Here is a 22,718-nt window from a genome sequence, read left to right on the forward strand (position 1 = left end):
AATGTTCCTAGCTTAACTCAAATTCTGAACCATCGATCAGTTTAAAAATGTCCCCGATGCTGCCTATGCCATCAGAACAAGTGTCCACCTTTCTGGTAAACACTGGACTGTATATTTTCTTAAAAAATCAAAGGATATTATCCAGCCCTCCACCTTTCCAAGTTATGGCAAAAAAGTAAGGAACCTGAGGGCTGGAAGGTCTAGCTCCATGAGAGGGCCTAGATCCAATGGCCACCGCCGAAAAATAAAATAATAACCAACTTGTACAATACCAATAAATTTGCTAACCAAACATTTTTTTAAAGATGCTTACCAAGTTTGTTTCTACATAAGTTTAGAAACCACAGGAGTTCGAGATTTAGCCTAAATGGCAGAATGCTTATGAATCACAGGGGAGACCTTGTGCTGTATCCACAGCAACACACACGGCAACCCAACCAAGTTAAAAGTAGAACGAAAATTTGCCCCTCGTGAAAACAGCTCAGATTACTTGAGTTGGGGACAACTCAATAACACACAGCAAAAGAAAGGAAAAAGGAAAAGGAGGCCTCGTGCATTCTTGGTTTTTTTTTTTTTTACAAGAGCAGTCACCTTGCAGCACTAGCAGAAGCAGCAGGCTGCAGAGTAAACACCTGAAGACACGGGCAGCACGTGCTTCCTGCGGGCACCTTGTACAGACCTCGCTCACCAGCTCCTCCGCCACTGGCTGGGAGGGTTTTTTGCAGAGGTGAGTTTGGAGGAGGCATGTACTCCTTAAAACTCAGTAACCAAACTGGCGATACAATCTCACCTCTCAAAAAACCTACTCTTGGGAAGCTGGGCAACCCCAAACTGAAACCGTTTCGATGTTGGTTGTGTATTATATACCACAACGGCTAGCACCACACAGTATTTGGTGCATTTGTTGATTCGCCAGACCTATCCAGAGCCTGAGCCCCAGCCCCAGCGGGCGCTCCGCAGCAGTGCCAGCTTTAGCGCCGAAGCCCATCAATTCCTTTGAAATCGCCGGGTGGAGGAAATCCACCGGTGACCACAGAGCACTGTGGAAGCCAAGCTGGCTTGCTCCATGCAGACTTTTCCTGGAGTCCTACCCTCTGGTGCTGCTACAACGCACCGCCCTGGAGATCTTAACGAACTGCCATCCCACAAAGAGCCACACATACCTCTCCTCCCCGGGGCAGCCTCCTGGAAAGTTCCTGAAGGCTCAAGTTTGCGCGGGGCTCTGCGTGCGCCCAGCCGGCAGTGGGGAGTGGCCGGCAATCCCCGCGAGTCGCTTCTGGGGAGCCCACAGTGTAGACCGGCACAGAGGACCCTGAGCTCAAGGGGCTGCAAAAGCAAGGCCCGCGCGCTTCAGGCAGCTCAGGGTTTTTGGAATGCAGGGCGTGGCTCTCTGCTACAGCTAAAGAAGTGAGTCAGCCCGTGCCCAATCCTAACCAATAGGCGCCTTCACTGCTGGTTAAGGCGGAACCTTCCTTTCTTGAGTTAGGTCGACTTTAGCAGCCTCTCACACCCTCCCCACCCCAGTTTAAGCTTTTAAGAACCTGAGCACTTCTAGAGTCTGTGAAACTTTTCTGAAGCCAGGTTAATCATGTAATAATAACCAGTGGAAGTTACTTGGTTTCTGCTGGGGGCTGAGTTGAGGCTGTAATGGGTCCAAATAACGTTCTCAGACCTCCTTCAGAGAAGGCTGAGAGCTCAACTGCAATTTAATGAGCTCGGAAGGTGCCCACCTAACAGAGGTGGCTAGATTTATACGTGACCCTACATGCAAAACACTTAGCACAGTGCCCCACAGAGCAGATACTCAGAAGTGGTGAGTCCTGAATCTGAACTCCACTGTTGTAGGGAGTCTTCGACTGAGCAGGGCCTGGGGACAGAAACCTGTCATCCCAGTTAATCCAGGAGACCCGGCTGTCGATTCAAGGAAAGTCTGACTCAAACTTTTAAAGGCTGTGTGTGTGTGTGTGTGTGTGTGTGTGTGTGTGTGTTTGGTTTGGTCTTTATGGGGGAGCAGGGTCTGGATGTCGCTGTGTGACGAAGCACTGTTCTACCATAAGCCAGGTGTGACTTCCATCCCCTAAACTGCATAGGAAAAAAATTGAATGATAAACTGGCCTTTAATCTTAAAAATTCTGTTTTTATGCTAAAAGTACACAAAATTTTAGAGCTGAAATGGTTGTTTGGCGTTGCATGCTCTGAGTCTCTTAAGTCATGAGAAACTTAGGTTTATGGCTTAAGCTTCTTGCATTTGATATTATTATATAATTGAAAGAACAGACTACTGGCAAAAAAAAAAAAAGAATCTTAAGGGAGTGGTTTTATTTAAGACAAAATTAAGTGCACTTTAAAAAGCAAGAATAAATTAAAAAACACTAGCTACTGTGGCTAAAGTGTCATATTTTAATTAAAACATTTAAAAGAAACTTTAAATGGTAGAGCTTTGGCAAATTATATGAGAATGCAGAACTCCTAATTCTCTGGGTCCTGATCCACTAACACATGAGCTGATCGCTAGTACTGATGGTGTTTCTGGCAGGAGGAAAGCTTATTTTATTGATTATTATTGTGTGTACATGCTGGAGCACAGTGTGGGGTCAGAGGGTAGCTCCACGAAGTCGGTTCTCTCTTCCCACCCTTCTGTGGGTTCCAAGGATTGAATCTGGGTCATCAGGCTTGTGTGGGAAGCCACTTTACCTACTGAGCCATTTGACAGCTCAAGAGATCTTGTTTTTAAGTTGCACATTAAAATTTCTTAGGTTTAGAGAAGATCTCTTAGATTTAACTTTCTCTTTTTTTCTCTCTCTCTTTTGACTCTCTCTCTCTCCCGTGTGTGTGTGTGTGTGTGTGTGTGTGTGTATTATGTGCATACATACATACATGAAGAAAATCTTGGGTGTCTTTCCTTAAATATACTCCTTTTCGGTTGTTTTGTTTTTTTGAGACAAGGTCTCTGCTTGGCCTGAATTCCCCAATTAGGTTGAAGCCCCAGGGATCTTTGTCTTCAGTTCCCCAATGTGTGATATAAGTGTGCACCACCATGTCCAGCTCCCCCACCTATATATTTAAGTTATTTTGGAGCTGGGGGTGGGGTATCACAGCACCTGTGTGGATGTCAGAGGAAAGTTCTCTCTCTCTCTCTCTCTCTCTCTCTCTCTCTCTCCACCATGTGGATTGCAGGGATCAAACTCAGGTTTATCAGGCCTGGCCTCCAAGAGCTCTTACTGATCCATATTGACAGCCCAAGCCTAGCATCCAGCTTTTTTTTTTTACATGGGTCCTAGGGTTTTAACTCAGGTCCTAGTGGCTAGACAGCAAACACAGCAAGCTCTCTACAGGCTGAGCCATTTCCCCAGATCTCCTTGTGTCCTGTTAGAGCCATTCTTTCCACAGGCCAAGATTTCTTCAAAAAGTTCTCTAGCCAATAACAAATCTAAAGTGAGATTTAGATTTAGATCTAAAATGTTGTTCTTTTCTATGAGGCAATGAGGGAATACAGAAAGAGTCTAGTACCATGAGCCAAGAGCCAAGACCTTACTAGTCTGGGCTCTGCCAGGAACTGAGCAGAACAGCAGCTTCATCTCTCTGAGGTTCTCGGTCAGTTCTTCAACTGGGAACAACAAACTGGAAAGGGAAAACAGAAATGGCCAAAGTCGGCAGAAACAAGATAGGCCTTCCACTTATAGCTAGCAAAAGAAACTCAGCACATGGAGAGCTTGCTCATGAAGATATCCCATATTCCCCATAAAGGGAACACTGTACTCACAAATCCTTGAGTTAACTTCCAGAAAGTTAACTCACCATCAGCAGGAGTAACAGGAAGACCTCCCTTCACACCTGTACCATTTCTGCCTTTCTTAGCTCAAACACTGGTCCCTTCTGCCAGTATCCCTGAGTTTGGATGCTATCCAATTGCTACTCCAGGTGAAAGGCCCCTCCCTCTGGGCCTCCTGACACATCACCACCATCACATGGTAAGTATCACAGCATGTCATCAGGTCTTAAACCTGTCCTCTGTCAATCACTGAGATAGAACTTTACAGATGAATAAAAGAAAAACAATCTCCTTAAAGAGAACTTCTCAAATGTTCAGCAAGTTCATGTGCATTTTTAAAAGCATTGATTTTTCTAATTTAGAAAACTACTGTTATTTATTGTACTACATGAACTACGTTAGCTGTATATTATATACTAATATATTGTATATTACATACTAGGTAATATGTTGGTTGCTATATCAAGCTTGACAGTTAGAGCAGTACTCCACCCTGGAAGAAGGCAACTTTCCTAAATGCCACCATCTGGGATCAGAACTCGAAGCATGTAAAAGACATTTCCCACAGCCTTCTTGCAACAGAAACGAGGCCACCATTATTGATAGAGTCAGGGTATTGTTGCAAGAGGAAAGGGATAAGGATTTCTAGGCCTTTGTTACCTATAGTGACAACACAAACTATGAAGCTTTCCAATATATATATATATATATATATATATATAAAAAGAGTATTCCACTCAGTCCCCAGAAGCAGGCTTATACTCCATGAAGCCCAGTCTTTACAGCATACTGCCGAAGAACCCCCTGCTCTCTTCGTGAGCACTAGACACAGTCACCTCAGTACCTGTCCCACACTGGGATCGCTGTCTGATGACCTTCCCTTGATACCCCTTCTATTATTCTTCCACTCAGGCCTTTTCTCCTAGAACTCCCTCACTGGCCCAGGCCCAGAAGATCTCTCCTGTCCTCTTTTTTTTCTCCAAGGGGAACAGACCTCATTCATAACTCATGCTTTCCTTCTCTGTGAGGTCCCTACCCTCTTTCCTACCAGGTAAGACTGCATCTGAGGGAGGCAGTGGATTTCAGAGGTATTGAGTCCCTAAGGCCTTCGGAGATTCTGAACAGTCACTGTTGTTGATCTAACACTGATTACGTTATATAAAAACCACAACAGAGAAAAGAAAACTTTGCTGATAGATCAAGAATAAACAACTACGGTAGTCTTTGAAATCAGTTGGCAGGGAGAAGCCAAGCGTCACATGCGTTTCTTTGCTCTTTGCAACACATTCCAACAACAAAAGAGGCTTCTGAGGAAGAAAATCCAGTACTTCCTGAAAGGAAGGGAAGTTTACACAACATTGTGTGGCATCAAATCTCAGTTCCCCAAATGCCTGCCTCCTCAAGAGTGGCATTAATAAGTCAGTCTAGTTTCCTTCAGTAAGGAAGCATAGATTGCCAAAGCATGGATTTTCTTCTTTCATATAAATCTCTCGGTGTATTTGTCATAGCCACAAACACCTCTCAGTTTACCTACCTTTAACAATGGCTCCAATAATAAATTACAGTCCCAAAGTTCAAGACAACTGTATTCTCTCCAGCCCCACCCCCACCCCCGCACCACCACCACAAGATGATGTTTGGATGGTCTAATCAAAAGTCATGTGACATTTGTATTAGAGCAAGCACCAAGAGTCATCGCCACACATACACCCACACACCCACAGTCACAGTCACTACTTTATTAGTGTCGATACATGTCTGCTTTTATGACAGGTGGAAATAAACACAACCACTCTCCTCAGAAAGCAATGTTAGAAAGCAACTGCCCTATTATCCAATTAAATGCTTCATGGCTGCAGTCTGTGACAAAGAGCGCCGATAAATACTCCAAATATAAACAACCAAGAGAGGCAGTCAGCATTCTTTAGCCTGTGTGTAACAGAAATGGCATCTGAAGCAGCACAGGCCACGCAACAAGGTGGGATGATCTGAATGAAAATCACAGGCCACAGGAATGCCTGATGCAGCTTCACTGGCCCTTAGGACCCCTCACAATGACTCTTCCCAGACAAGATATCTCCTGGAACCTACCTTCTTCTCGATTGCTGGCACCTCCACTATGACGAATGGCTCCACTTTTTAGAGGTATAATTTCTAAAATTTTCAACAAAGACTTACACTTTCTAGCTAGGGCAATGTATCTATGACACCCTGCTCTACAAGATGACCATCTAGTTAGATTGCTGGGAAGAGTAAATCCCATCAGAAGAAAATGGGTTTAAGCCTGCCTGGTGGCACATGCCTGTAATCCCAGCACTCAGGGAGGCAGAGGCAGGCAGATCTCTGTGAGTTCGAAGTCAGCCTGGTCTACAAAGTGAGTCCAGGACAGCCAAAGCTACATGGAGAAACCCTGTCTCAAAGAAAACAAAAACAGAACAAGAGAGAGAGAGAGAGAGAGAGAGAGAGAGAGAGAGAGAGAGGGAGGGAGAGAGAGAGAGAGAAAGAAAGAAAGAAAGAAAGAAAGAAAGAAAGAAAGAAAGAAAGAAAGTAAATGGGTTTACTTTCTAGAAGTGGGAGTTGGAAATAAATATCGGCACCTAGCAGGAAATCTCACTCTATGCCTAATAAGAAGGCTAATACTTGATTATAAATTGCATTCTAAAGGTTTACTAAAAGTCTAACAACAGTGACCTTTAGCTTAGCTGTTGAGTCCCTATCACTGGAGACATCATGTCTAGAAAGTAGATGCTGGCATCTCTAGGCCATCCTTAATAGCCCATTTAACTCAGGACTGATCTGAAACATGACCTCAATAGTATTTTCTAATACTACAGCCAGACTTCATTCAAAAAATGGAAAATGCTTCTGTTATTCTATCTAGAACAACAACAATAAAAACAGGCTGAGTTTAATTAATTTATGGCGTACCTTGCCATGGCACTGACTTCTATCTTGTACACATGCTTTTAGATTTATTTTATTTACAACACTGCAAGACAGTTTCTAACATTTGAAAAATGGAGGACTTACAAACAGTACCCTCATAAAAGAAAGCCACACCCATATTGAATCACTAGTCTAAAGGGTTTTTGCCATCATCCTGGCTACAGTAGTCAGAAGCATACATGTTCCACATTTAAATTTTTTTTGCTACTCATCATATATGTAATACATTCAAAAGGAGATATTTAATATATCTGTTATGGCACATAATGTTAAAATTACCACCCACGTGGCCACCACACCTAAGAAGCCAGCCATACAAAAAGAACCCAAAAAAATCTGTGTGCTCCTCTTCCTGTCTGAGGTTGAAACGGTTCCTTTTCATAATTACGTGTTAAAAATTTAGAACACTCCAATCTGAGAAGTACCTTTAATAATAAAATAGGGTATGGCTCATACCTGCACTCTCAGTTCTGGGGAGGCTGAGGCCGGTAGACTGCTACAAATTGAAAGGCAGCCTAGGCTACATAGTAAAACATGGCTTAAAAAAATGAAAATAAGTGGACTAGAGAGATGGCTCAAATTGTTACGAGCACTTACTGCTCTTGCAGAAGACCTGAGTTCCACACCCAGCACCCACATCAGATGGCGCACAACTGCCTCTGACTCCCTGATCCACACAAGACCCAATTCCCACTTCCCTTTGTTGGCTTCCACAAGCATGCACCCACATGCACGGGCACACACACAGTCACACATAATTAGAAATAAAAATACAATCTTCAAAATAGCCAGAATAAGCAAACAGATAAATAAGTACTCTGTGCCTTCTGAAATCACAGTACAGAGGCAATCAGAATTAATGGAACATAAAATTACTGTGCTGGCTAGTGTTATGTCAGCTTTACATGGGGATCCTCAATTGAAAAAATGCTTCCATAAGATCCAGCTATAGGGCATTTTCTTAATTAGTGATTGATGAGGGAGGGCCTAGCCCACTGTGGGTGGTGCCTATCCTGGGCTGGTGGTCTTGAGTTCTAAAGAAAACAGGCTGAGAAAGCTATGAGAATAAGCCAGTGAGCAGCACACCTCCATGGCTTCTGCATTAGCTCCTGCCTCCAGGTTCCTGCCCTATTTTGAGTTCTATATCCTGGCTTCCTTCAATGATGACTATTATCTGGAAGTGTAAGTCAACTAAACTTCCACGTGAAATAGACAAGAATGAATTCTGGAATAATTCAATAATTCCCAGATTCACCGTGACCTGTATATGCCTTTTAAGAGAAAATAAAACAAATGAACGGTTTAAGATTATTTAAGTCTGATTCACATTACCCAAAGTTATTTCCTTTTTAAAGAACTTGAGAGCTGCTGGAGAAATACAATAAAAACAACCATCACAATAAAAACAACCATCACAATCTTTGCCATTGCCTAGCGATTCTAGGCTTCAATTATTCCCTTCTAAAGGGTATGTGAGAGAAAGTGAAAAAACAAAGTACTTCTAGAAGAAACACTGAGAATTCTGATCCAGAGTCTGTTTTTTTCTACCTTGCCCCCTATGATTTCATAATCAAGCCAAGGTGAATGCTAAGCCATTTAGGGGTTGTCTTTCTGGAAACAATTTACTTTCCATTAAAACTGAATTTATATCAAAAGCAAAATTGCATGTGGTATACTGAGGTACTTGGACCGCCTGACCTTGGAAGTGTCACCAACCAAGGGGTGCAGATGTAGGGATGATGGGGTGGGGAGATGGGGAAGTAGAAAGACAGGGATACGCTGGGAGCTGTCTCCCAGCGTTGTTACGGACCAGCCAGAGGACACGAGGAAGGGAGCTCTCAGGTCCCCTGGAACTGGAGTTACAGGCAGTGATGAGCTGCCACGAGGATGCTGGGAACCGAAGCTGCTTCCTCAGGAAGGGCAGCGCTCTGAACCACGAGTGAACACTCCATTCTGATACTTTTTAAAACATTCTCACTTCTTACACACTTAAGGGATTTGATTGTACTGTTGTTTTACCATGACTTCTTAAAAGACCACTGACCCAGTCATTAAAAGAATTCCAAAGAGCTAGCAAAAATTTACTTACAGGTTATTTTAAAAAGACTTGTCATCTTGGCTTCCTGTAAGATACTAGCTTCTCCCAGTGTTCCAGTATGTTTCCATCACCTGTTCCAGGAGGGGGAATCTCATTAGTTGTATGGCCTTTACTAATAACCTCTATCAAATGTACTGCACAGATGGCAATAAAAACAACAAAATCCCAATGGTCCAAAAGCCTACTACTAACTAGCCAAAGGAATTCCTCTCTCCCAGCCTCCACTTCTTCATTTCTAATGAGCATTAAATATTACCTACTGTCTGTGTGGTGGTGATAGTTAAGTACACTAAAGGGCATGGTCAGCATCCTTTGATCAGAGAAAGGTGTTGTCCTGGCAACAGAGACACACAACACTTAACAATCACAACTCCTTTACTGCCCATTTGTTGAGTTCATCAAATACTGGAGGATCCATACATGGTCACCCAATAACGGAATACACCCAGCAAAGTGCCTGCTTTTTCTTAAAGAGGATGTCATTCAGAACAGTATTTCACATCAGTTTTTAATCTTCTAACAGGCAGAGTCCACAAACTAGAAATAGGATTTGTTTTCTTCTTTTCACATAGAGCCATAATAGAAACATCCCACTCGTCCTCAGTAGAATGCAGCTATTGGTCACTTTATGGGAAGCACACATGCCTCAGGGTAGACAAGACGGACAGAACAGGTAGCTGAGTTAACTTTCCTAACCAAAGCCCTAACACAAAGCAAAGAGAATGACAGCCATGGCAACATGGCTCATCCATATGATGCCGCAACAGTCACCTAAAGGAAGGACAGAAACTTTAAGTCACTCAAGCAGAAGGATGGGCAGGGTGGACTAACAAGGAGGAAACGCCACATGAATCCAGGTGCTTCCCTAGGCCAACGGCAATAAACCGGGGAAAGACTGCCCTTTAGGGACAGACTGAAGTTCCAGCACAGAAAAGAGCATGCTCATTGGCTAGCTATGACTTCATATGGCCACCCACTTTGCAAGGAAGCTTTTCAAGTATGGAAAATGCTGTACGACTTGAGTTTAGAGCAGGTAGGTGTGAAGCACATCTAGCTAGTTAACAACGGTATAACCTTTGCCAACTAGTTTATTCCATCTAAGGCTCAGTTTCCAGATCTGTAAAATGAGGACAATAACGCCTACAGTTCATAGCACTCCCGTCATTAAAGATGACTCCGTACACGGTGTGCTCAAAAGAAAATTCCAACTAGCATGTTACTAGTGTGATGATGGCAGGACTATTAAATTCCTTGTTATAAAAGGCAATGATAGTATGCAACACACTGAATTCATAGGCTCCATAGGTGAGTGCTTTCAGAAGAGGCTTCAGTCCTACTTCTGGCAGTAACACAAACTTTCCTAACATTTATTTTTCAAATTTATATTATGTTTGCAACTCTTAAAAATTAAAAAAATATAATTATAATACTTCCCTCAGCCCTTCCAATCCCTCATGTGCCCTCCCACTTCCTCTCAAATTCGGGGCCTCTGTTCTTTAATTAGTAGTTATAAATACAACCAGCGGAGTGCGTTTAGCGTAGTTTGTGTGTATATGATTTCAGGGCTGACCGCTTGGTGTTTAGCCAAGTGGGGGTCCATTCCTGGGAGAGAGAAATTCTCCCTCTCTGTGCAGTCGTTATTTTCTTGCAGTTCTTGGTCGGGGAAGTGAGGCCCCCCACGAGAGTCCCCTTTCCACATTAGCATGTCTAGTGCTGCTGTCCTTGTTCTTGTTTAGGCAGCCACATTGGTGAGATATCATGAGTGAAGCTTCCCTGTTGTTTCTAGGAGACACATTTTCATCATAACAGAGTGTTAAACAGAAATTGGCATCTTTTCTGGCAGCCTTTCCTGGCACAAGTCAACTGAAAGTGCTAGCTGTGTACCGCTTGTGTTATATCAGTACTGAGTTCCTCCTGTGATGATGGGCTCTGGAATGGAGAGAATGACTCATTTCCATCAGAGGCACTCTCAGGCATCTGTAGAGCATGAGGGCCAAGCAGAAAATGGTGGGCAGCCCATCTCCAAGACTTCCCTCAGCACCACGTCACAGCCTCACTGAGGACAGTGGAGATAAGGCCATGCCAGCTTTGAAGCACAAGTATCAGAACTTGTAATCTACAGAAGGTATCTTTAATAACTCTAAATGACTCCTTCCAATGATGCAGATTGCTTTTATCTTTATAACTACTATGGGCAATGTACCCAAAGACATTTGCCTCCTTTGAGCTTAGTCACCCCTGATGCATGGGGCAAAACACTTTATTTACTATTACGAGAAATATTTTAATAAATTAGTTAAAAGATTAAAATCATGATCAAGAATGGTAATATGCCACTGCTATGGTCAGCTGTTCCAAGTGATTAAAAGTGATGTCAACCACTAATGAACCTGCCATTCATGCTGCCAAGCATTCAGAGCAGGGGAGGGGTTGTAAGACATATAAGGATTGTGGTACTATTAGGACGTATGACCTTGTTGGAGTTGGTGTGGCCTTGTTGGAGGAAGTGGGTCACTGGGGGCAGGCTTTGAGGTTTCAGATGCTCAAGCCAGGCCTAGTGACTCCCTGTCTCGTCGTACTTCCTGTGGATACTATGCAGAACTCTCTGCTCCTTTCCTACAGCACCATGTCTGCCTGTATGCCTCCATGCTTCCAGCTGTGATGATAATGAACTAAACCTCTGAACTGTAAGCCAACCCCAATTACATGTTTTCCTTTATAAGAATTGCCTTGGTCATCATGTCTCTTCACAGCAACAGAAATCTTAACTAAGGGAGAAACCCTAACTAAGACAGAAGTGTAGATAACCAACTCGTGCCAGACTCTAAAATAGAAAGTGGGTCCCGTCAGAAAACTTGATTCATTCACTAAATATTTATGAGTACCCTGTACTTAGCAAGCATGGTGCTAAGTATGTGAAGGGAAACTGCATAGTTAAAATTCTTGTTCTCACAGAGTTCACAGGCTGGGTGGGGAAGGAGACAACTGTGGATGGATGGATAGATAGATAGATAGATAGATAGACAGACAGATGATAGACAGAGAAATGGGTGGCAGTGATGTGTACCTGTAGTCCCAGCTACTAGGGGAGCCAAGAACATAGTATTTCTTCACAGCAACAGAAACCCTAAGACAAGGATGAAGTTCACACAAGATTGCAATAAGAGGAGCAGCAGAACTAAGCAGGAAAGTCAGGTGACCCACTTAACGAGAACTATCCAGATGTGAGTCCTGGTGACACTAGCACAAGGTTAGTGCTTCCTAACGGTGCTTCAAACACACTGCTGAAGATATGCAAAACAGATATGCAAAAGCCTGGCTAAAACAAACACATTTCTTCTGTGTACGTATGTGGTGCTAAACTGAGTTACAGTTCTAGCCCAACCTATTCTATTTTGAATGTACACTCTGTACAATTTCTTCAAACCTCAGTTTCTTCATCAGCAGAATGGGGGTGATATCAGTGCTATAGCTAGATGCCATAGTAGAGACATAAAGTCATAATCAATGCTTTCAGGTAAAGCCTATGGAAAACAGCAAGTGTTCACTAAGTGTTATACTATCCTCAAGGTTAGCGAATAAAGCAAGTAATGAGATAAGGTCCACATAATGACAAAAATTAGTATCTGCAAGAGCTCCAGACCAGGTGAGCAGAAACGGCTTGGGATATACAGCTGCTCTTAGCAACAAAGAGTAAATTGTCTGTCTGATGTCTGTTCATGTACCTCAGAAGCAGCAGCAGGAATAATTTACAAGACAGTGGCCAGAGGGAGGTTCCAAAATATTAACACCATCCATTCAGGAGTAAAACTCAATGATTTGTTCAAGATGACTCAGTTCAAACCTGGAATTCAAAGCCAGGCAGCTCTAATCTTTGTTCATACCCACAACACCACATTGTCACTTCAATGATAAAAGAAGTAGCTGAAGACAAGACACAGGCCAAAGGAAGACCTTGAAGAGCAAGAAGTGCGCCCTAGCTGACTGAAGACAGGAGGATAGTAACTCTGAGAGTTAGAAGGGCCAAAGAGTGAAAGGAGCAAACATGCTAATGCTACAAAGTTATCAACATAAACTCTTAAGAAACCCTGAAAAGATGGCACCACCACTGTCACCTAATTTTAGAACCTGCTGCTGGCATAAAGAGCACAGGGACCACTTGGGTCTTCTTAATACACTGTGATTTAGAAAGAACTGAAGAGATCAGGTCACATACTCAAAATGCTGCCCTCAGAGGGAAGACCCAATCACATGGGACTTTCTGAGCTCCAGTGCTCTTTCACTGCAGCTACCTTTTTAAAACAGGAAAGAAGAAGAGGAAAAAGTCACTCAAGGCAGTTGGAAGTCTCTGAGGGCGAGAAGAGGGTAGGTGGGGAGGCAGCAGAGCAGGAAGAAGCATGTGCCTGGCTGAGTAGGAGAACGCACAGAGAGGAAGGAAAGAGAAATGATGGTCCTGGTCAGGCTCAGGCGTGGCCGACTCTCAAGTGGCCCTCACAATCTCGGTCTCTTCTGATTTTTTCTGTAGGTAATCCCTTTCTCTTGAAAATGAGTAAGTCCTCCAGCTCACTTGTAACTGAAAAGATATCATAGAAATGACAGGATGTGTGTGTTATGCTACAGGAGATTGTAATATCCATTCTGCCACAGGAGTCTCTCCCATGCTAGTTATGAAAAGCATGCAGGCTGCCATAGTGTGAGATACCTAATGAGAGCCACATGAGGGAAACTTCTACTGACAACAAAAAACCAAGGTGCTTGGTGCAGGAGCCCACAAAAGCCTGACTCCTTCCCCAGCTTCACCCCAGACAGGACAGTAGCCACACTAGCACTCTGACTTCAACCTGGTCAACCCTCAGCTAACTCAGGCCCGAATTCCTGCCCACAGTGGCCAAGAGATCGCTTGTAAGTAGGTTGATCTGCAAAGACTGTGCTGTACTGAGGTCACGTGGCTCCAGATAATGGATGCAGAAAGAAAAAGAAATTCAGGTCCATAATGCCTTCTCATGGCCTCTGGCAGAAAAGGGAGAAAAGGGAAGACCCAGAGAACCTCAGAGCCTGGGGAAAAGGGATCTCTCATCCTAGGCTGGCCATCTGAAGGATATGATTAGTCCCATTTACCCACAAATTAGTGTAAATGGTGATCAGGTTCTTGGCTGGCCTTCAAAGGCTATTCAGCATGCCAACGATTGGGCCATTGAGATCAGCAAGAGAATTTTTGCCAATATACAAGCTATTCTAAAAGCCTAGCCATAACAGAATAACAAGACATGCTATATGCAACCTACGTACTTAAACAGTGTTTAAAGCACGTGTTTGAAGAGACAAGACAAGCTGGGACTTTCTCAGTGGCTGTAAGAACTCAATTAAAACGAAGACACCAAGAGATTCATGTCACTGAGCAAAACCCCTCTCAGCTCACAGGCCAACTAGCTACACGCAAAAAAGCAGCAAGGTCATCCCATAGTAATGTGCTCTGCAAGGTAGAAAAAGTGCATTGCTCATCCAGACCCAGCCTTGCAGCTGACAGGTGTAATGCACACACCCAAAGACTAACTGATCCATCCAAAGTTACTCTGTACCACAGTTCTAACCTGTTCCCAGGCCTCTTCCTACTGAGTTCTACCAAAGGCTAGCTTGAACATGAAAACATGACAGCAGTGATATTAAATATTCTGCGTGAGAGAAAACTAGGAGTTACATCTTCAGGACACTAGAATGCTTCTATTTCTAAAAAGCTAAGCTCTGTGGCAAGAGGGGGGAATCACTACTGCATAAAACACTCAGTGTGCCTAAAATAGGCTGCTTTTCTTTTGAATGACCTGATTCTCTGTCTTTACCCTGTGTTAAAACAAGGAAGAAAATCAAAAGAGGGCTGGCACAGGAGACGTGCCAGCAAGACTGTTCAGCTACTTAATGTATGCTGATTCCTAAAGTCACTGGTTCATTCAAGAAACATCTGGAGGTTTTCGAGATCCAGAGCAATGTGGCATGTGTGGAACGCGAGGAGCCTGGCTGGCTATCAGCAAACAGTGCTCGCTGACACTCTCAACAAGCACCAACCCACCAATGCAGCAGAAGTATTCCAGTACAAGTATCGGGAGGCGAGTAAGAATGCATACTAGGGCTGTCCTCACTCCTAGATACGTCTACATTTAAAAGTAAACAGCAGCTTGCTTTTCCCTGTGATGACATTGCCAGTAAGGCAGCTGTGGAAGCAATCCAAACAAATGGAATCATATCCATCTATGACCCCGTTCTGGAACTTTCCCAACAAAAAAAAAAAAAAAAAAATCAACATAGCCTTTCAACTTTCTCCTCTTCCCCCAGCACCATGAAGGAACAAACCAAAAATAAACTAGGGTTTCTCCTCCCCCGTGTAATCAGCGGTTTCCTCTCCGCAAGGACTTAAGCTTTGGCACACACTGTGTTACCACGACTTAGATACCACATTTTAGTTCACAGTCAAAGGTGTGATGCGGCTGAGGTTCCTCGGGCAGCACTTGTTCTTGTTGCACGGGGAACGTCGTGGCAGCCTTGGTCCTGAGCACACACCATGTGCACTTCACAGTATGCACGCTGGCACAGCCCACAACACCAGGGAGCGCCACGCAGAGGGTCTCGGCTCGGATTTGAGGCTACCATATGTTCTGATTGCAGTACTTTACTGCAGTGGTTTCAGATCTTATAGGAACATAACCATTTCATGACAGAAGACAGACTTTCATATTCTTCACCAGCATTCCTCAGCTTATAAATTAACATATCTTTAGACTGGATTGTTAAGAGTGTTTAATTTTTTTAAACTGCTGCTTCAACTCTTACCTGTAAACTAATTCTAAAACACGTCACCAGTTTTGCCTTGTGATTAGAATGGAATTTCCAATTTCTGAACCGGCCCTAAACATATCATTGCCATTTTGTGCGACATATTTATGCAAAGTGGCATTCCCAACGCTGATCATTATGAAATCAAAATATCAACCAACTGTGAAAAATACTGAGGATGTTTTCATCTCATACTATCCAATACTCAGCCAAAATTTAGTTCTTTATGTGAAAATAAACAAGCATACCCAACTCAATTAGTATGCCAATGATGCTGTTGTCTTTAATAAATGTCAAAATTCTATGTATAGCAAAAAAGTAATCTAAAATAAATCTCTCTATAGTATCGGTAGAGGTTTAAGTTTATACATGTAAATAAACCTGTACATGTATATACATATATAATGTAAATTATATATTATATAATATATAAATATACATATTACACAAAAAAACCTCACAAATTGCTATTTATCCACAAGTTCAGAAGCTTACTTTTTCTCAGACACACGTAAGTGAAGGAATCCATCACCCAGGGCTTTGGCAGTACAGAAAACAACAAAGGATACAGGCAGCTTAGCACCCAGATGCTTTGATCCTCCCCACGACCCTGGGCCAGGGGAGGCTTGATCCCATGTTCAGCAGAGGCTGGTGTTCTGAGAGGTGTAGAGCAAGAACCCTCTTCCTAATTGATGAGGCTCCGTGTTAAATGGTTCTTCTACTGGAGCCAAAGTTTGTGCTTTCCTCCTCTTGGCTACTCTGAGCCAAGATATAAGTACCTTTCACCTGTGAGCAGTAATCAAAATTTATGTGAAAAGAGTTTTTTAAAAAAAGACAAAAATCTGACAGAAATGCATTGTAATATGACCTTAGTAGGAAAGCCATCCCCAAATATTGACTAGCGTCACTTGGAATAGCTACTAGAGAGGAAGAAACAGCTAGATGAGAGGATAACAAAAAGATGGCCAGTTATAGCTAAGGGGAGGAAAAATCAATGGCACAGAAGAGCGCAAACAGGATCAGAAGAGAGCAATGATGCAAGGTTGGTGGTATGGCCTCCGCTAAGGCCAGAGGCAGAACAGTGTCATTTGTGATGACCAAGCTGGCAAGCATTTTTTGTTTTCTAGCATGTAATATCTTCTGCAAATACTCAATTTTCACATATTAGAGTATATTCAAAATCAATGGATATGGTTGTGTTGCACTAAAATGGTATTACAACAATAGGTATTAGACAGATTCAGTCGACAGGCTGTGTTTGCTGACTCCCAGACTACAAGGAAATCTGTGGCTAATACAGGCAACAGACAAAAAGAAAGAGGCTACAGGCTACCAGGGAAAGCCTGGCACATAGCAGTCATTTAGTTGGCAACAAGTGCCTGGGATTCATATTCCCATAAGCTAGATTCTAGGAGATTCAGCATTGCTCTGGGATGTGTGTGCATGCATGCGTGTGTGTGTGTGTGTGTGTGTGTGTGTGTGCGCGTGCATGTGTGTGCGTGTGTGTACTTGTTCAGCATTGATGCAAAGCCTTCATCTGTAAACCATGCTGCATGTTGCCCCTGATTCTCACCTGTTACCCTGTCTTACCACATATTTTTCCTGTATGGTTCTGTACAAAAACCATCCCAACACTTCAAAGTAAGTAAGGAAAGAGAATTGTCATGAACACAGACTATCAGATGACTTCAGATTTGTCTCTGACAGTCCTCTGCCTTCAAGACTCTCCCTAGCTTTTTCTCTCCCATGTTCTCATCTCCTTTTTTCTTTAGGTGTCAATCTCTTTCTCCAAGAAGTGGCTCTCAAACATCTCTGGTAAGGACAAGCACGTGCCACACATTTCTGTGGCATGAGCCCTATTATTAGAATCCACGTCATTCTCTGTGTGATGCCTGCCATGCAGCTATGAAGACAGGTTTCCAGAAAGGTACCTACTTGGATACCTAGGCCTCAAGTCGGCAAGCAGACGTAGATTAAATAGAAGGCGCTGGGGCTTATACCAGCTCTGCTTAGCAAGGATGTGGGTAGAAAACCAGCAGTCAGACCTTGCACAGCATTTGAGGCTTTGTCACCTACAGCGTGGGCAATGTGCTATGGCCAGAGGAAGAAGGAAACTGGCCCTACATTTACACAGAAAGAGCAGGCCACCTGTTCTCTGCTTGGTTCCAGTAGAAACTACCTGGCCATTTCTCCAATGCTCTGCCACTTGAAAAAAAAATTATTTTAGCTAATGATAAAACATTTTTAAGGAAAGAAACAGATGATAGGCTGAAAAAAAAAAAAAGGTTGGTTGGTTTGTTTGTTTAAAAAAAAAAAAAGGTCAGAAATTTTTAAAGTTGTGCCCAAACAGCAATACCCCTAAGCAGGAAATTCAGTTAACCACAAGAAAACCTCACCTAGACATGAAGCTCCAAAAAAGCAACAAAAATTTCAAAATAGCATTAGAAAATGAAAGGTGTGTGTGGGGTCAGTCGGCTAGGATTATATATGAAACAAAAAGGTATCTTTCGAAACTAAAGAAGAAATGACAGTTTTAAATAAATAAAAACTGAGAGAACTTGTGGTCACGGAAAAATACTGTGTGAAGTAGTGAAGAAAGTGTGTATAAAATCAGGAGTCTGGAGGCAAGAAATGAGCACATGGAACTGGACCTGACCATTTTACAGTAGATCAAAGCACGTCACTGTGCTGTAATGGTGTATGCCTTTAATCCCAGCACTCAGAGGCAGAAGTAGGAGGTTCTCTGTGAATTTGAGGACAGCCTGGTTTACAGAGCTAGTTCCAGGACAGCGAGGGCTTTACAAGGAAACCATGTCTCAAAAACCAAAACCAAACAAACAAAAACAACAGGAAAACAACAGGACCAACCAGGCATAGTCCTGCTCACCTTTAGTCCTAGCACTTGGAAGGTAGAGAGGTAGGCAGATCCCTGTGAATTCGAGGCTAGCCTGGTCTACATACTGAGTTCCAGGAAAACCAGAGTTACACAGTGAGATCCTGTCTCAACAAAAGGGGAAGACTATCTTGAACTGTAGCGATGGCACAGTGGTTAAGAGCACACACTGCTCTTCCAGAGGAGCTGAGTTTGAGTACCAGGAGCCACATCAGGTAGCTCACAATCACTTGTAACTCCAGCTCCAGGGGATCTGATACCTCTGGCCTCTGTAGGCATTGTAGTCACATGTACAAACATATATATATACAATTAAAAACAATAAAAAACAATTTTGAAACAGTTGGACCAATAAAAACAATTTAAAAATGGGGAAACTAAAATTAACTATGCTGGTAAATGCAGCAAATGAGAAGAGATTAAACATTAGAACCAGATATTGACAAAGATTCCCAAAAGCCACTGAAAAAGTAACACCAAGCCCTACCCTTATCTACCATGGATGCCTTTGAAATAAACACAGCCTGATAAGCAGGTGAAAAGAATATGCCAGGCTGACCTTAGTTAAAATGCAATGACAAGAAAATTCTAAATTTACATCACTCATGAGACATAAAGAAAAAATTTCCCAGAAAAACACAGGATCAAGGTAAGGACAAATGACTGACATTAAGGACAAATGACTGACATTAAGAAACAAAACATATGTCAGAAACACATACACACACCTTATATTTTAATGGATGTAAGGATAAAGTTTTTTTTTTATTTCTTTTTGTTTATTTGGAGACAGGGCTCTTTTTTTTTTGAGACTCTGTGTAGCCCTGGCTGTCCTGGACTCGATTTGTAGACCAGGCTGGCCTTGAACTCACAGAGATCTGCCTGCCTCTGCCTCCCCAAGTGCAGGGATCACAAGTGTGTGCCAGCACGGCTGGCTTCTTAGGATAATCTCTGCAGCAAACCAAGCAGGACCAGACGGATGTCCTCGTTAGGAATGATGGATCTTAACCACTGCCTCATGACAAGCAGAAATTAGAGATAACACAACCAAGCATGAACACTAAAATTAACCCATTTATAGGAAAGTAATCCAAAGTGTAATCATGAAGCACAGAGGCCAACTGTTTCAGATAAATGGGAAAACTGATCATTTGGACTTCAGCAAGATCAAAGTACCCATCTTTTCAAAGCCACAAAGAAACTGAAAAAGTAATCGATAATCTCAAATACGCACTAGGCACACATTTGAACGTGCTTGCAGAATAAGTTACTAGGAATCAGTAAGAGAGCCACACAAGCCAAATTTTGAAAGAGAAAAAGATTTGACTAGATATTTCATAAAGGAGGACACATAAACTGGCAGTGAGTATGAAAAACCACGTCCAACATTAGTCATCAAGGAAATCATAGGAAACCACAACAAAACAACCTGCATGCACAGACTGCATCTAAATCTGAGAAGAGCAAGAGGAGCGGGGATGTGCAGGCAAGAACTAGACAGCCACCCGTTTGTTGCTGGTGAGAATGCTATAATGTAGAACCCCTTAAACACCATGACAACTTCTTACAAAGTCACACATTTCCTTGAGGAAGTATCTTTAAGTATATATCCCAAAGAAAGGAAAGCACATGTTTATGAGACACATGATTACGTTCATGATCTTCATAGGAGACCCAAAGTGAAGCCAACCCTAACGTACACAAATAGCAAATACGTAAACTCATTAGATGAAATATGACTCAGCACCAGAAAGGAACACATTGACACACACAAACAACTGTCACTCTCAAAAGCATCTTTACATTCCGCAAAGGAAGGCACACACTCGTAACTAGGTATCTGAGGTTCTGGAAGAGCCAGTGCCTGTCAACACAATCCAATCTGTACTCATGCCCAATCAGCATAGGCCACTGATGGGAATGGGCATGTGATGGGAACTGGCGCATGATGGGAACGTGAACAGGACAGGAATGGGCATATGAAAACTTTCTGGAGTTCTTTCTTATTGGCTTTTTGTTTGTTTTGCTGAGATAATATCTTGCTGTGCAGCTCAGGCTGCCCTCAAACATTCTGTGTACCTGCCTGAGCCTCCCCTCAGCGGAAGTGAGAGGTTTGAGACACCATGCCCAACAGAAACATCCTTTGTGTCTGGTGAGACACCAATTGAGCAGTTTACATCAAAAAGGAAGAAGTGCAAGCTCCCTATCAAACTGTTCTATGAACGCTTGCGCTACAATGTTCCTAAAATTTGAATTAAAAGCAATGTCTTTAGATCACATTTAACTTTATTTAACCTGCTAACAATTGTGTGTGTGTGTGTATGTGTGTGTATCTCCACACACATGTGCACGCGAAGGCTTATAACTGACATGGAGATTTTTCCCTGAGTTTGCTTTGGGGAGCCTCAGTCCCTGACTTCCAAACACTGGAATTATACATAGGCCTCCATGCTCACCCAGCGTTTATTACCCACTGAGCCATCATCGCCCCGGCCTCACCCTTAACAATGTAAAGGCTACTTCTAACAAAGCGAGAGGAAAGGCATGTTTGTGAAAGTAAAGTATGAGACAGACCCAACTGTCCTAGTACTTCCATTCAATAGTATTTTAAACTTCTACTGTATCCTATGCCACGGAAGACAACAGTCACCAGAGAGATGAACAATAGATTACACCTTGTGAGTGAGAAATTCTCAGTCTGGTAAAAGACAAGAAGCTCACTAATTGAAGTGGTAAAAAAAAAAAAAGTAGGGGTTGGGAGTGAGAAGAATAGTACAGCCTAGAGTGCTCCAGGCCCTAACACTGAAACAAAAAGTGCAATAAATTTAGAAACAATACAGGACTCTTTTCTCTCTCTACATCACACATGCCATATTAATACTAAAAAACTGCAAATTCAGTTAAAACTTTTAAGAACAGAATGATTTTAAGAAGCTTATTTCAGTAACTATCTCTACCACCGTGTTTCTTATTCTTAGCTCCAGCCAAAATAACTCATATTCCCTTTCTTCGTTGTTTTTCAAATGAGATGTAGAAAATTTATATAATTATCATGTGTAATTTGATACCTTGATAAACCTGGACTTACCCTGTGAATGACCACACCAAACTGACTAACATATGCATTACCCTTTCTGCTTCTTTTGTTGTGGTAAGAGTACTTCAAATCTACTCCCAAAAGTTATCAGTAATATTCTGCCAGCTGCGTAATAGCCAAACACCCTTGCTCACTTCCTTTTTAGTGATCACCATGTCCGTAGCACAGAGAATTAGGCAACTATGTACCACATGCTTTCCCAAGCCCACCACGCCTAGAACCATGGGCCAACCTACGGTCATATGTGCCTGTGTATAATAAACCCGACGGCAGCACATGTGTCAAAGGAAGACAGGCTGAGTCTCATTCTTAGGAATCTCCTCATAGTTTCCTGTTTCCACCACTTTACGTACAGCCCTTACTTGGAAATCATCAATGGCCTGCAGCATTACTACAGGCAATCTATATTGCAATGCTGAAGACCGGCAGCGGATGTAAATTCTGAGTCTTGTTATAATTTTTTAAGATTGCGAAATTATCAAAATGCACATGAATCAAGTTTTAATACACTGTCTGGGTGAATGAGGCTGTCCTTTGCACCATTTCTTTCTTTGGGTTCTCAGGCATGGTTTGACAGTGTAAGAACTCTGTAACATTAACATTGAATAAAAAGTCAACCTATGGGGGAAAAAAAAGACAACAGCTAGTTCTCAGTTAAGGGTGACCACCCAGCAGCCTGCAACACTGACTTCCTGCAGATTCCTGAATCACTTTAATGTCTTGCCCTCCAGAGTACTGACTATCCCTTCTTTCCAGGTTTTCTCATTCTCCTGTGACTCTTCATCTTTTCTCCCAAATGCTCTCAAACCCAGCCCTATGTGTCACTATATATCCACAGAGTGTACTGTCTGTGTGGTTCCTCAGGTGATGAAGGTGTGCCCATGGAAGCCTGTCAGCCGTAACAAGTGCAGCACCCCTGTGGGAGACGCTCTACTCTGCTCTGAACCAAGACTGCTCTAAGAATATAAGCCACTGAAAAATTATAGGCTATGAATAGATGACAAAAACTGGCATCAGGTGGAACCAGAAAACTAGTGAGGGGGTGGTACATGCAGCACTCTGAGGTGCAGGCAGGAGAATTGCAAGT

General features: G+C 42.7%; 1 protein-coding gene across 10 annotated transcripts in view; it reads right to left on the reverse strand.

Annotated features, from left to right (window-relative positions):
- Positions 1 to 22,718, reverse strand: part of Sgms1 (sphingomyelin synthase 1) — a 258,253-nt gene that overhangs the window by 78,946 nt on the left and 156,589 nt on the right. For 6 of the 10 annotated variants that reach the window (XM_060388375.1, XM_060388385.1, XM_060388373.1 and 3 more), the window contains one exon: positions 8,808 to 8,887. The exons of 1 other annotated variant lie outside the window; for it this stretch is intronic. The gene's annotated coding sequence lies outside the window, so the exon portion shown is untranslated. Of the gene's footprint in view, positions 1 to 1,163; positions 1,379 to 3,510; positions 3,622 to 8,807; positions 8,888 to 9,072; positions 10,217 to 22,718 lie in introns of those variants that run through there. 3 more of the 10 variants (XM_060388381.1, XM_021653482.2, XM_021653479.2) reach the window with 3 other exon arrangements.

The sequence above is a fragment of the Meriones unguiculatus genome, chromosome 1, assembly GCF_030254825.1.
Source record: "Meriones unguiculatus strain TT.TT164.6M chromosome 1, Bangor_MerUng_6.1, whole genome shotgun sequence".
Lineage (NCBI taxonomy): Eukaryota > Metazoa > Chordata > Mammalia > Rodentia > Muridae > Meriones > Meriones unguiculatus.